This window comes from Daucus carota, chromosome 7 (genome assembly GCF_001625215.2).
Source record: "Daucus carota subsp. sativus chromosome 7, DH1 v3.0, whole genome shotgun sequence".
NCBI lineage: Eukaryota > Viridiplantae > Streptophyta > Magnoliopsida > Apiales > Apiaceae > Daucus > Daucus carota.
In genome coordinates, this window is record NC_030387.2 from 5550672 (window position 1) to 5564618 (window position 13947).

The following is a 13947-nucleotide window of genomic DNA, read 5'->3' on the forward strand; positions in this document are numbered from 1 at the left end:
TTATATCCATATATATTATAAAAAATAATAAAAGAAAAGAAAGTATACATTATATAAAAGAAGAAAGAAAAGAAAGTACGTACTATATACAATAATAAAAACAAGGAAAGTCATACTTAAAAATAAGAATATGCATATATAAAATAAAAAAAATAATATACAAATATATTATATAAAATAATAAAAGTAAGAATATAAAATATATTAAATAAATATAATAAAAATAAGAATATACTAATATATTATATAAAATAATAAAAATAAGAATATAATAATATATTAAATATATATATATATATATATATTATATATATATAAAAAAGGAGAAACTTAGCTTTGCGTTAGCCTGGCCGGTGCGGAGTGCGGTCCAAGCTGAGAATGTTACGGCCTCGTGAATATTAGTCGTTCGTTTCCAGGGGTCTGTACATGTGTCGCTAGTCAAACCACTAACCAATTCTATTCACACTAACTTGTTTGCCTCCGCTAACATCCTACACCCATATGTCATCAGGCCTAAGCCTTGTTTTATGTGGTACTCCCTCCGTCCCACCAGGATGTTTACATCCCTAGTGGGCACGGAGGACAAGGCAAGCATTTAATAATATATACTCTGTACAGTTAATTACAAAAGGTGCAGTAAGTACATGTGATTACCACTGGAGGGAAACTAATTACATAGTCCCGCCTAATTACAAAAGCTTGCCTCCAATATTTGCCACCAACCAAAAGTACAGTATTAAAAAGGCATACACATCACTTTTACAACTTTATACAGAAAACTACTAAAAATAGACATAGTTAAAAATGGCAGCTTTCACATTTCCAAATGTAGGAGAAGATCCAAGAGGTGCTTTTCTTGATACTTTAATTCAAGCCCCTGCAAAAGTAAGAAGATTGTCAAATTTAGAAAGGAATCAAATTGTGCATGCATTATCAATAAATTACAACAATCAGAAGCTGAAAAAAGGTATGATCAACAAGATTGCAAGTGATTATGGAGTGAGCAGAGTAACCATTTCTAAACTATGGCAGAAGGTTCTACAATCAACAAGAAAAGGTGAAGTTCCTAATGTGCAGACAAATTACAAAGGTGGCAGTCAAGGAATTCTTTTGGATTTAGAAAAGGTAAGGTCCATTCCTCTACATTTAAGAACAAATGTTCGCACACTTGCTTGTCAACTTGGTGCATCTAAATCCAAAGTTCATAGGCTAATCCAAAAGGGGAAAATAAAATCACATTCAAATGCCTTAAAACCATTTTTAACACCTTCAAATATGGAAGCTAGGGTGAACTTTGTCTTAAAGCATATTGAATCCTCTACACTTCACACAAACCCAACCTATATAGACATGTTTTCTATTGTTCATATAGACGAAAAATGGTTTTATATGACTAGAATATCACAGAAATATTACCTTTTGCCGGATGAACAAGAGCCACATAGAAGGTGCAAGTCGAAGAGATTTATAACAAAAATAATGTTTATGAGCGCTGTTGCAAGGCCTAGGTATGATGCTGATGGTAATTGTACTTTTGATGGGAAAATAGGTATATTTCCCTTCACTTTTGATGAACCAGCAGCTAGATCAATTAAAAATAGAGCTAGAGGTGTTATTGAAGTTAAACCTATTGAAAGTATCACTAAAGTTGTGATAAAACAATGTCTATTGGAAAAAATCATCCCAGCTATTAAAGCTAAGTGGCCACTGGACTGCAATAGACCTATTGTTATCCAACAAGATAACGCAAGGCCTCATATATGCAACACAGACTTGGATTTCATTGAGGTTGCAAAATCTGATGGATTTAATATTACGTTAGCTAATCAGCCGGCTAATAGTCCGGACCTCAATATTAATGATTTAGGCTTCTTTAGAGTTATTCAAGGGTTACAACATGAAAAGGCGCCTACGACAGTGTGTGAGTTGGTTGGTGCAGTGCTTGAAGCGTACGAAGAAGTTAGTGATTCTACTTTGAATCATGTATGGCTATCACTTATGGGGTGTATGACAGAGATACTAAGGAAAGATGGAAATAATAATTATAAGCTCCCACATATAGGAAAGGGAAAGTTGGAACGCCTCGGGCAACTACCTACAGTTTTGAATGCTCTGCTGGATGTAGTCCAGAAGGCACTGGAAATGGCAACTGAAGTACCAATGCTGTGATTACCGACTGTTCAGACTTGTTTTTGACTACCAGACTTGTTTTTGACTACTCAGACTTGTTTTAATCTTGTAAGCTTAACTAAACTACTGCACAGCTTCAATTTTAAGTATGCACAGGTTTGATTTTAAGTATGCACGTGTGTATTTTATAATTAATCAAGTATCGCACAAGTATTGTTATGGTCAAAATCTGAGTTCCTGGAGTTCGATGTTTAGGCGATATGTTTGTAGCTAGGTTCAATTTCTTGGGGCTTCATTTAGCCACCAAGATGCTTTACGTGTTGTTATTGAAAGGAGTTGGAGTGAAAACAACAACTCATGTCCAAACAAAAAATTCATATCCTTAATCAACCAGTACCAATAAACAAACCCAAACAGCGATATATCCCAATTTCACACACAAGTAGGTTCCGAAAAGAACAATAATAAACTGAATCATCAAATAAATGAAGTTATAATTGGGAGGGTTGTGGGCTTATAGCAGAGTGTCCAAGGAAAGGAGAAATGAAAGTGACATTCGAAATTAATCAAGAACTCTGACTCTTCCATCAGGACTGGCCTAGACAAGGTCTGCTACTAGGAAGCCATCTAATTAAATGAACAAAAAATAAATAAAATCATATCAGCAAAATCATAGGAAAAAAATCTAGGGAAACAAAATCATATCAACAAAATCCAGTGAAACATGACATACTATACCTGAATTAAAGAATCGAGGAAGAAAAATATGTAAGAGGCCAGTTGGGTCATCAAATTTCAACCTCTTCGCGGCCCTGATATCGCTCAAGCTTCGTTGTAATTCGTCTTGTCTCACTTTTTCCGGCGTGTCCTCCACAACTTCAAACAAATCCAGGTAATTTTCGATTATATATATAGACAAATCTGTTCCGGGGATCAGTAACGATGAAGACGATATGGTTTCGGAATCAAAACCATAGGTTGGGGCTGATTTGTGATTGCTATTTTCCATTACAATTACATTTATTTGATTGATGATAAGCGGGGGAAGTAAACGGAAAATTTGGGGGCGGAATTAGGGTTCATAATATCAGCGGAGAAGACGAAGACCGAAGACGAAGAAAGAGAGAGTGAAATGGGAAGTGAGAGAGTGAAAAGGGTCAAAAGTGATTATAGTGTAGAACGTGCATAATTAGTTTTAAATTATAAAACATGGTTAATTAAGATATTAACAGGTGATTCAGATAATGGGTATGGGTTGGTATGATAAGAAGAGGATTAAAATAATAGTATAAAGTTACTATTTTTGGTAATGTAAAGAAATGGGTGGGACGGCCCAAAATAGTAACTGTAAAGAACCTGGCGGGACGGAGGGAGTAGTTTTTATACAAAGCACTCACATCCGCCGCGAACCATGAGCGCATATAATTTATAACTCCGATAAAACTGTAGGTATAATCTCACTGTTCACCACCGAAAAGTATTTTTAAAATCTTAAATTTGGTTTAACATCTTTCCTCTTAAGATGTAGATCTTGAATACCCCTCCTTCTAGCGCCAATTTGTTGATAGAGGAATTTGGTAATCAACAAAGATGAGGTTCATGGCCGGAATCAAGATCTGTGACGGTGGTTTTAGCTGCCGGAGTGTGGTGGTAGTGTGTTTTAGGGGGTGGCTGAGATTAGGGTTTTGAGTTGGTCTCACGTGCTTTCAACTCATGATCCCCTAATGTGCCTACGTACCCCTATATTTATAGGGGATCAAGCAATACGTAGTTCTATTGAACCAAGACTCCTAGTTTGATCAGGACTGGGTTTCTTGGGGATAAGACCAACCTTGGGCCGGTGACTTATCACTTAGAGTTCTACTCCAGTTAGGAATTAAGCCTTGAGGCAACTATCTTAGACTCCTAGTCCAAGTACATCACGGATACGGTATCATCTCCACTACGAGAGATGACACTAACCGCTACTTTTCGTAGCATGGAGGAGACATCGGATAGAGCCGTGACCCATTCCTTGAGGTGTAGGGACGCGTCCTTACCCCCTAGAGAAGGTTCTCACTAAGAGGTAAGACAAGTAAGGAGCCAAAATAACACGATCGTCTCAGTCCCCCAATGAGGGCTAACTCACCAGAATACAGGACCCAGACATATGATCGGCCTTCATGTCACCCCTGAGGGCCTTCTACAACCATGATCACCCCAAGCCCCCGCACGAGGACAACCCGGCAGATAGCAGGATTGGGGATTATAGATCACGCCCGGTCGTAACCCGGGAACTACCAGATGAGCCTGATAACTTCCAGATGAGCCTGGCACTAGTCTTCATATCCCTCGGAAGGGTAGGTCTTCGTATCCCTCGGAAGGGTCGTCATTGAGACTCACTCTCTCCTTCACATATATTATTCAACTATGGACGCGACCCCGGAGGGCGCGCCCTGACCTTCAACCGCAACAATTGCCCATCGTAAACATGCTAACATGCTACGCCTTGGGGGCCGCGCCCTCCGGGAATTCTCCGCAAAGGGCGCACCCTCCGTCTTGGTGTAGTGGCCAAAATCGGCTATAACAGTGTACACTTGCACATTAATATTTTACGCAACAAGTTTTTGACGCCGCTGCCGGGGACTGTTTAGTTATTAATTGCGAATTTGATATTCTTACAGTTTGGTTTTTGTTACTTCTGTTCTAACGGGAGTAATTTTTTGTGTTCATCAGGCTTCTTTGTGCATGAGCGAAAGACACCCAGTGGTATTTGCCTTTGATCCTGAAATTGAGCGAACATTCAATAGAAGAAGAAAATCACAACGCAAGATCAAGCAAACACAAGTAGTTGTTGGTGACAATGTTAATAATGGAGACATTCCTATTGTTCCAGCGGGTGCATTTATTGTGGATGATAAATATCGTGCAATTCGGCAATATGCGGCACCCCGTTTCGAAGAATTAAATTCGGGGATCATAAGACCAAATATTCAAGCAACACAGTTTGAGTTGAAGCCAGTCATGTTCCAAATGCTTCAGACTATTGGTCAATTCAGTGGGATGCCTACCGAGGAACCCCACCTTCATCTTCGTCTATTCATGGAGATCAGTGATTCTTTCAAATTTCAAGGAGTAACTGAAGATGCTTTGCGCTTGAAATTATTCCCTTATTTTGTGCGAGACAGAGCTAGAACCTGGCTAAATTTTTTACCGGCAGGATCAGTCACAACATGGAATGATTTGATTGAAAAGTTCTTGAGCAAGTATTTTCCTCCCAATATCCGGAATGAGATCAATTCTTTTCAACAGCAGGATGATGAATCTTTGTATGATGCATGGGAGAGATTTAAAGAATTAATCAGAAAATGTCCTCATCATGGTATTCTTCATTGCATTCAGATGGAGACTTTTTATAATGGTCTCAATGCTCAAACAAAGATGGTGGTGAATGCATCAGCAAATGGGGCTCTTCTTTCTAAGTCCTATAACCAGGCTTATGAAATTCTTGAGACAATTGCTACCAACAACTATCAGTGGTCATCTTCTAGAGCTCAAACAGGGAAAAAGGTAGATGGAATCTATGATGTGGACTCTATAACTTCGATGAAGACTCAACTAGCATCTATGGAGCATATGCTCAAGAATCTGAGCATGGGCAGTAATCAATCTAAGGAGCAATCCCTCAATTCACAGATTAATCAAACCAAGAATGTTTCTTGTGTATTTTGCGGTGAAGCTCATACTTATGATAGTTGTCCTTCAAATCCAGAATATGTCTTTTACATGAGAAATCAAAATAAGGGTGGCCCTTACTCGAATACTTACAATCAGTCATGGAGGCAACATCCTAATTTTTTTTTAGAGCAATCAAGGGGCAAATTCTGGAACTTCAAATGGCAACTTAAAGTCTAATTATCCACCCGGATTTTCTCAACAAGCACCTCAGTCTAATTCACTTGAAAATATGTTGAAGGAGTACATCATCAAGAATGAAGCTAGTAGATCTCAGACTGAAGCTCTGGTCCAAAGTCAAGCGGCATTCTTAAGAAACATGGAGAATCAGGTTGGGCAACTAGCTAATGAGCTAAGGAATAGACCCCATGGCACTCTCCTTAGTGACACCGAAAAGCCTAAGGGTGTTGGGAATGAGCATTGTAAAGCCATGACACTGAAAAGCGGAAAAGTTTTGGGGAACAATGCTACTGATGCCAAACATGATGATTCTGTTGAACCTAGTGGCAATGAGGAAATTTCTGATGATAAAGAAAGTGAGAATGACAAGGTATCTCCACCAAGGGCTTCTTCTGAAAAATCACACATTCAGCCACAGCCTCCATTTCCTCAACGAATTCAAAAGCAAAAACAGGATGTTCAGTTCAAGAAATTTCTTGATATCTTAAAGCAACTTCACATCAATATTCCAATTGTAGAGGCTCTTGAGCAGATGCCCAACTACGTGAAATTCATGAAGGACATCCTTACAAAGAAGAGAAGGTTGGGGGAGTTTGAAACTGTAGCTCTAACAAAGGAGTGTAGCTCATTCTTGCAACATAAATTGCCTACGAAGATGAAATATCCAGGGAGATTCACTATCCCTTGCACTATTGGTGACTCTTATTGTGGGATGGCATTATGTGATTTGGGGGCTAGCATAAACTTGATGCCTATGTCGGTTTCAGAAAATTGAGGATTGGAGAAGTTCGGCCTACTACTGTCACTCTTCAACTAGCTGATAGATCTCTTGCTCATCCAGAGAGAAAGATTGAAGATGTTCTGGTCAAGGTAGACAAGTTCATATTTCCTGCTGATTTCATCGTGTTGGACTATGAGGCTGATCGAGAGGTTCCCATTATCTTCGGAAGACCATTCCTTGCTACGGGAAGAACTCTAATCGATGTGCAAAACGGAGAGCTAACTATGAGGGTTCAAGATGAAAAGGTGACTTTTAATGTCTTTAAAGCAATGAAATATTCTGATGATGTAGAAGATGGCTCAGCTATCACCATATTTGATGAGCTAATTTCTGCTAAATTAGACTCTAATTCTTCTCATGATCCTTTGGAGCAATTAATATTGAATGTTTCTCAAGAAAGAAATTAGTTGAGCTTCTGAAGAATCACAAGAAAGCTATTGGGTGGAGTATTGCAGATATCAAAGGTATTAGCCCTTCTGTTTGCATGCATAAAATTTTGTTAGAGGATGGTGCTAATGGTTCAATTGAAGGTCAGCGCAGATTGAATCCTATTATGAAGGAAGTGGTGAAGAAAGAGGTAATTAAGTGGTTAGATACTGGAATCATTTATCCGATCTCGGATAGTGCATGGGTGAGCCCAGTTCAGTGTGTGCCAAAGAAAGGTGGAATCACGGTGATAAAAAATGAAAATAACAAGTTGATCCCTACGAGAACAGTCACCGGTTTGGAGAATTTGCATTGATTATCGAAAGCTGAACAAGGCCACCAGAAAAGATCACTTTCCATTGCCCTTTGTTGATCAGATGTTAGATAGACTAGATGGACGAGAGTATTATTGTTTTCTTGATGGGTACTCTGGCTATAATCAGATAACAGTTGCTCTAGAAGATCAACACAAACTACTTTCACTTGTCCTTATGGTACTTTTGCCTTCCAAAGTGTGTCATCCGGGCTATGTAATGCCCCACCAACCTTTCGAAGATGTATGATGGCTATCTTCTCAAACATGGTTGGGGACTTTCTAGAGGTATTCATTGATGATATCTCAGTATTTGGGGATTCTTTTGATAATTGTCTTTATAACTTGGGTAAGATTTTGGAGCGATATGAAGACACCAATCTTGTACTCAATTGGGAAAAATGTCACTTTATGGTGAAGGAAGGAATCGGGTTGGGGCATAAAGTTTCAAGGAAGGGAATCAGAGTTGATAAGGCGAATATTGAAGTCATTGAGAAGTTACCTCCACCTTCCTCTGTTAAGAGCATTCGAAGTTTTCTTGGGCATGCAGGTTTCTACAGACGGTTCATTAAAGACTTCTCCATAATTTCTAAGCCTCTTTGCAAGTTATTGGAGAATGATACTCCATTTTTGTTTGACGAAGCATGTTTAAAGGCTTTCGAGGAGCTAAAGCGAAGGTTGATTTCTGCACCTATTATCATTGCACCAGATTGGAGCTTGCCATTTGAATTAATGTGTGATGCTAGTGATTATGCCGTGGGAGCAGTCATGGGTCAAAGAAAGAATAAGGTATTTCATCCTATATAATATGCAAGTCGTACTTTGACTGGAGCTCAATTGAAATACAGGGTGACAGAAAAGGAGCTTCTTGCTGTAGTATTTGCCTTTGACAAGTTTCGCTCTTATCTGGTTGGCACGAAAGTGATTGTCTTCACTAACCATTCAGCAATCAAATATTTATTTGCAAAGAAGGATGCAAAGCCTCGGTTAATTCGTTAGGTGCTTCTACTTCAAGAGTTTGATATCGAGATACAAGATAGAAAAGGTGTAGAAAATCAAGTGGCTGACCATTTATTGAGAATGGAGTACATTGATGAATCTTCCTCGATGATTCCTATTAAAGAGACATTTCCGGATGAGCAAATGTTTCGGGTACAACTCTCTGATTTTACACCATGGTATGCTGATTTTGCTAATTATCTAGCTACTGGATTGATGCCACCGAATCTATCTAGCCAACAAAAGAAGAAATTCTTACATGACATGAAATCTTATTTTTGGGATGAGCCTTATTTGTTCAAACACGGTGCTGATCAGATGATAAGAAGATGTGTTCCTGACTATGAGGTAGAAGATATTCTTTTCCACTGCCATTCATCTCCTTCTGGTGGACATTTTGGTGGACTACGCACAGCTGCAAAGGTATTGCAATCTGGTTTCTTTTGGCCTTCTTTATTTAAGGGTGCTCACGCCTATGTTGTCAGATGTGATCGTTGTCAAAGGGTTGGAAATTATTAAGAAGGAATGAGATGCCTTTGACAAATATTCTTGAGGTAGAGTTGTTTGATGTGTGGGGAATTGATTTCATGGGCCCGTTTCCTCCCTCTTACAATAATGAATACATCTTAGTGGCTGTTGATTATGTCTCTAAATGGGTGGAAGCTGCTGCGTATCCCACTAATGATGCCAAGGTTGTCGTCAAGTTCTTGGACAAATATATCTTCACTCGCTTTGGAACTCCACGAGCAATCATCAGTGATGAAGGTACGCACTTTGTGAATAAATTGTTGTCCAATACGTTGGCTAAGTATATTGTGAAACACAAGGTGGCCACAGCCTATCATCCCCAAACTAATGGGCAAGCAGAGTTGTCCAATAGAGAAATCAAGGGTATTCTTCAGAAGGTTGTGAATCCTAACCGTAAGGATTGGTCTACAAGATTGGATGAGGCTCTTTGGGCTTATCGCACTGCTTATAAAACTCCATTGGGTATGTCTCCGTACCGCTTAGTTTTTGGGAAAGCGTGTCATTTACCAGTTGAGCTTGAACATAAAGCTTATTGGGCTCTGAAAAATTTAAATTTTGACATGCAACTGGCCGGTGAAAAGAGAATGCTACAGCTTGATGAGCTAGAGGAACTCAGAATTTTTTTTTGTGAGAATGCTAAGCTCTACAAGGAGAAGATAAAGAAATGGCATGATAAAGGCATTCAATCTCGAGTGTTTGAGGTGGGGCAACAAGTCTTATTATTCAACTCAAGGCTAAAATTATTTCCCGATAAATTGAAATTTAGGTGGTCTGGACCGTTCACTATCATCAAAGTGTATCCTTATGGAGCTGTGGATTTGCGAGATAATCAAGGGGGTGAATTTAAAGTGAATGGACAACGGTTAAAACATTATTTGGGAGGTCGAGTTGCTCGTGACAAGACCTCTGTTGATTTGGTGGAGTCTTGAAAGGAAGGTACGTCTAGCCAAAGACATTAAAGGAAAGCGCTTCTTGGGAGGCAACCCAAGGTCCCTGTAAGTTAATTATATCATATAATATATTTTTGTAACTTTTTTTAGGAATTCCAAATTTTTGTAATTTTTTTTACTCCCACATGATGCCTTGATGAATTTTTATGAAATGTTTCAGGTAATTTGTAGCTGAGAGAATAATTTAATTAAGACACTCAGTGTTTTATTTAAATTTTGGGAGAAGTGTTTTTAGAAAAAAAAAAAAAGAAAAAAATTTGCTAGAAAAATATACTCCCTCCGTCCCCCTCAATTGTTTACATTGGAGGGGGACACGGAGACCAAGACAATGTATGAAAAATGATTAAAGTTAGATGAAAAGTGGGTAAAGTGGTGGGACCCATCAATATTTAATAATAGATTTGAGATAGTGGAGGAAAGTAGTGGGTGTAATAGTAGTTTTTATTGTTAAATATGAGATAGTGGGGGAAGATAGTGGGTGTAATGATGGAAAAAACTTGTTATTTATGGTAACGTAAAGAAATGAGAGGGACATCCCAAAATAGTAACTGTAAAGAAATGAGAGGGACAGAGGGAGTAGCAGGTTATGAAGCAAGCAGTGGATGTAAACCAGCGTTTTATTTCTCTTGATTGGCGGTGTGAGCTTCTGTCTTTGCTGCGCACAACACAGATTGCAGATACCGGCATGTACTTTTTATTAGACGGGCATCTTCAGCTACTGACTATATCAGGCTAGGAGTTTTCTTTTTCTTCCTGCTGGGCTTCGTTTCGGCCCAGTAATCTTGAGCGCCTATTCCTTGAAATTGCTATATTATGGGCGCTCTTGTTCCAAGCCATCCGGTGGGCCCAATTCTCGCAACCATACAACCACTGTACCAACTCTGTTGTTGTGAACTAAGTGCATCAAATTAATAAAGAATTATGGAGCTTGAATCAATTCACTACAATACACGGCATTTTCAGGGGAGTTTTCTTCTCAACTTTTTAATGATATTATTGTTTATTATTAATATTATATTATATATTATTATTATTATTATTATTATTATTATTATTATTATATTCATTGAGGACAATGAACCACTTAAGTGTGGGGAGGGGTTTTTCAACAAATATATATATATATATATATATATATATATATATATATATATATATATATATATATATTTTATTAGGATAATTTTATAAAAATTGTTTTGCCTTGTCTCATTATTAGGAAATCTATATTAGTTGCATTAATTGTAGAGCATATAGATGCATATTTTTTTTTTAGTAGAGAATTTTTTTTTATTATTTTTTTTAGTTGCATTTTCATAATTCTATGATAGTTTGTTATACCATGTTGACGTCCTATGATGATTTATTTTGCATAATGTCTCGGTTTTGGAGAGCAGATACAACCTCATAGTATTTTTAATCTACTCAATTTAAAGAAACATTATCATCTATCTTACAAAATTTGCATTATAATTTATTATAATTGTTATGCCACTTTTAAAAATACTATCATTTTCTTTGAGTGCTCTTGCTTGTTTCATTGATTTTCTTAATAAATCTCCCTCTATGGACAATTCTTAGATCTATATCACCGAAACTATCGATTTTCATTCTTATCCGCTTCTAGAGAGTGCTTTTTTAATTTGTGAGTGGATTGATAATCTCCTAGTGTTGGTTCGTAGTGCAGTTCTAATCGTTTTAGTTTGCAGTTGGATTTTCTCCCGTGTGTTATAATTATAGTTTATAGATATTGGATGTATAAATTTTGTGGTATCCATTAATTTTATTTTTCATATTTAATTAAATCTAAAAATTTATTCTAGTATCTAAAAGAATGATAATACTTTTATGGTAGTAAAACCATACATGGTGTTCTTCATTATGTACAACTGTTAACTTAGCCAAAATATCAAAAAAATTTAATGTGGGTTTTTATGGCAGAGTTAAGTTCTATGGTATACATAAAAACATTGGAGTATTGGAGTACAAATCAAAATTTTTTAGTTTGATCCTATGTAATATCTTTGATTATCCAAATTTTGATATAATCTATCATTTATAAGTTGTCTTGCACATAATTGTCAATTAATCATTAATATCTTTCAACTTTAACAAGTATTAAGATTATTGTTCTGCTTATTAGTTATATTGCAGAACATAGAGTCCTTTGATTTATAAAAGTAATTATTCTACCATTTGATCACGATGTTTATGTTGCAGAACATAATATGCAGGTTGTCAAATATTTACAAATATTATTGGACAAAAAAAATTGAAATTTAGATGACTAGATTACATTTTATCAAACTTTGTACTCCAATACTCCAATTTTTTTTGTACTCCATAGAACTTAAATCTTTTATGGCATTGAAATACTATATTTTTATTCCATATTTATAAACCACAAAAGTAAACTTATGTTACACATTTTTAAATATATAAGTTCTTTGAGAAGGAAAATAATGCTATTTAGTTATAATTTTCTAGAAATAAATGTGCGGCTTACATTTTATTATTTACGTCTTACACAATTGTTGCATTATAAAGTGGGTCCTCTTAAAAAAGCATGTGGGCGTGCCTACAAAGATAACATACAAAAAGTCTATGATTTGCATGAAAAAATAGATTTATCAATTGATGGTAGAAACTAGAACTACAAATTTTGTCTGCTTTAAAAGATTATAATTTAAAATTGTATTGTTCGTGGCCTTTCACCTTCATCATTATGTGTTATGGTCCATATCTCAATTAAATCATAACCGATTTAAAATAAATCGATAATACATAACAAAAGTATATAGGATTACTTAATTGATTCACATATACTTGTTCGAGCACATAAAAAGAATATAAATTGTTTCCACTTCATCATTTAAAAACTTGAACATTATTAAAGACTTTAAAAATAACCAAACTTAATATCTAGACTGAGTGATGCATTCTTGACCGCAATGATCAATAACACATTTTTGTAGCATATCCCAATCTGCAAAATACAAAGAAAAAAGTTATCAATCATTTTTTTACAATGATTTCATCAATACATAAAATATTACACACACATATATATAAGTTAATCCTATTAAAAATAAATTAACAGTACACACACACATATTAATACTGAAAATGATTGAATAGATTTTTTTGTTACCCGAGTCAATAAATTTGGAGCATGTAGATTGAGCACAAGTGGAGGTGCATACACGAACATCATTCGATACAGTCGGGGTGTCTTTACAGTTTAAAAGACATGTAGCTAAACAAATAGGTGTTTGCCATCCTTTTCCCTTGCACATTGGTGTGCAAGTGATGATGCATGTTGGGGAAAAGTTTTTTGACTCGTATAAACTAACATTACTATAATCAGCTCATGCAATCATCATAGACTTCAAAACTATAAAGATAGTAATCATTTTCATGACACTGTTTATTGCCATTGTTACTACTATCTATATTCAATCTTTTCGTGTATTATATGAGATGACTTTTCTAGTTGGTGTGAATATGACATAGTCTTTTACGATATTTATAGGCTATGTGAAAAATCTATTTAATACATTAGATATTATTTCATATTTAATATCTATATGATATCCTAAATAACATGAAATCACAAAGACCGTTATTCATATCCAAACAGTATCAAATATTCAACCTCTATGCCATTTATTACATATTGATTATGTTAGTATATCTAAAAAAAATACAATAGTTTGACAACTAGCACGATTGGATAGTTGATAAGCGTGTATTTTATCTTAATATTGTCCATGTATTTTAGTTGTTTTGTACTTAATTGGATTTTTATTTAATAAATATTAATGTTTTATTGTAGGATACAAGGAATTCTAATTAAATATGGATTGGAGTTTAAATAGCAAGTATTGGAGTTTAATTCGAATAAAATTCGGATTTTAAGGCCAGCT

At 36.0% G+C, this 13947-nt stretch overlaps 1 long non-coding RNA gene and 1 other non-coding gene across 2 annotated transcripts; both read right to left on the minus strand.

The window, feature by feature from the left end:
* Positions 1-618: 618 nt before the first annotated feature.
* On the minus strand, positions 619-2445 carry LOC135147700 (uncharacterized). The gene is made up of 2 exons (XR_010285473.1): positions 1417-2445; positions 619-877 (listed from the first exon to the last, which is right to left on the minus strand). It is a non-coding gene; the product is annotated as an uncharacterized LOC135147700 (long non-coding RNA).
* Positions 2446-5388: 2943 nt separating this feature from the next.
* Positions 5389-5495, minus strand: LOC135148153 (small nucleolar RNA R71). Its single transcript, XR_010286045.1, has one exon. It is a non-coding gene; the product is annotated as a small nucleolar RNA R71 (small nucleolar RNA).
* Between the last annotated feature and the right edge of the window lie 8452 nt (positions 5496-13947).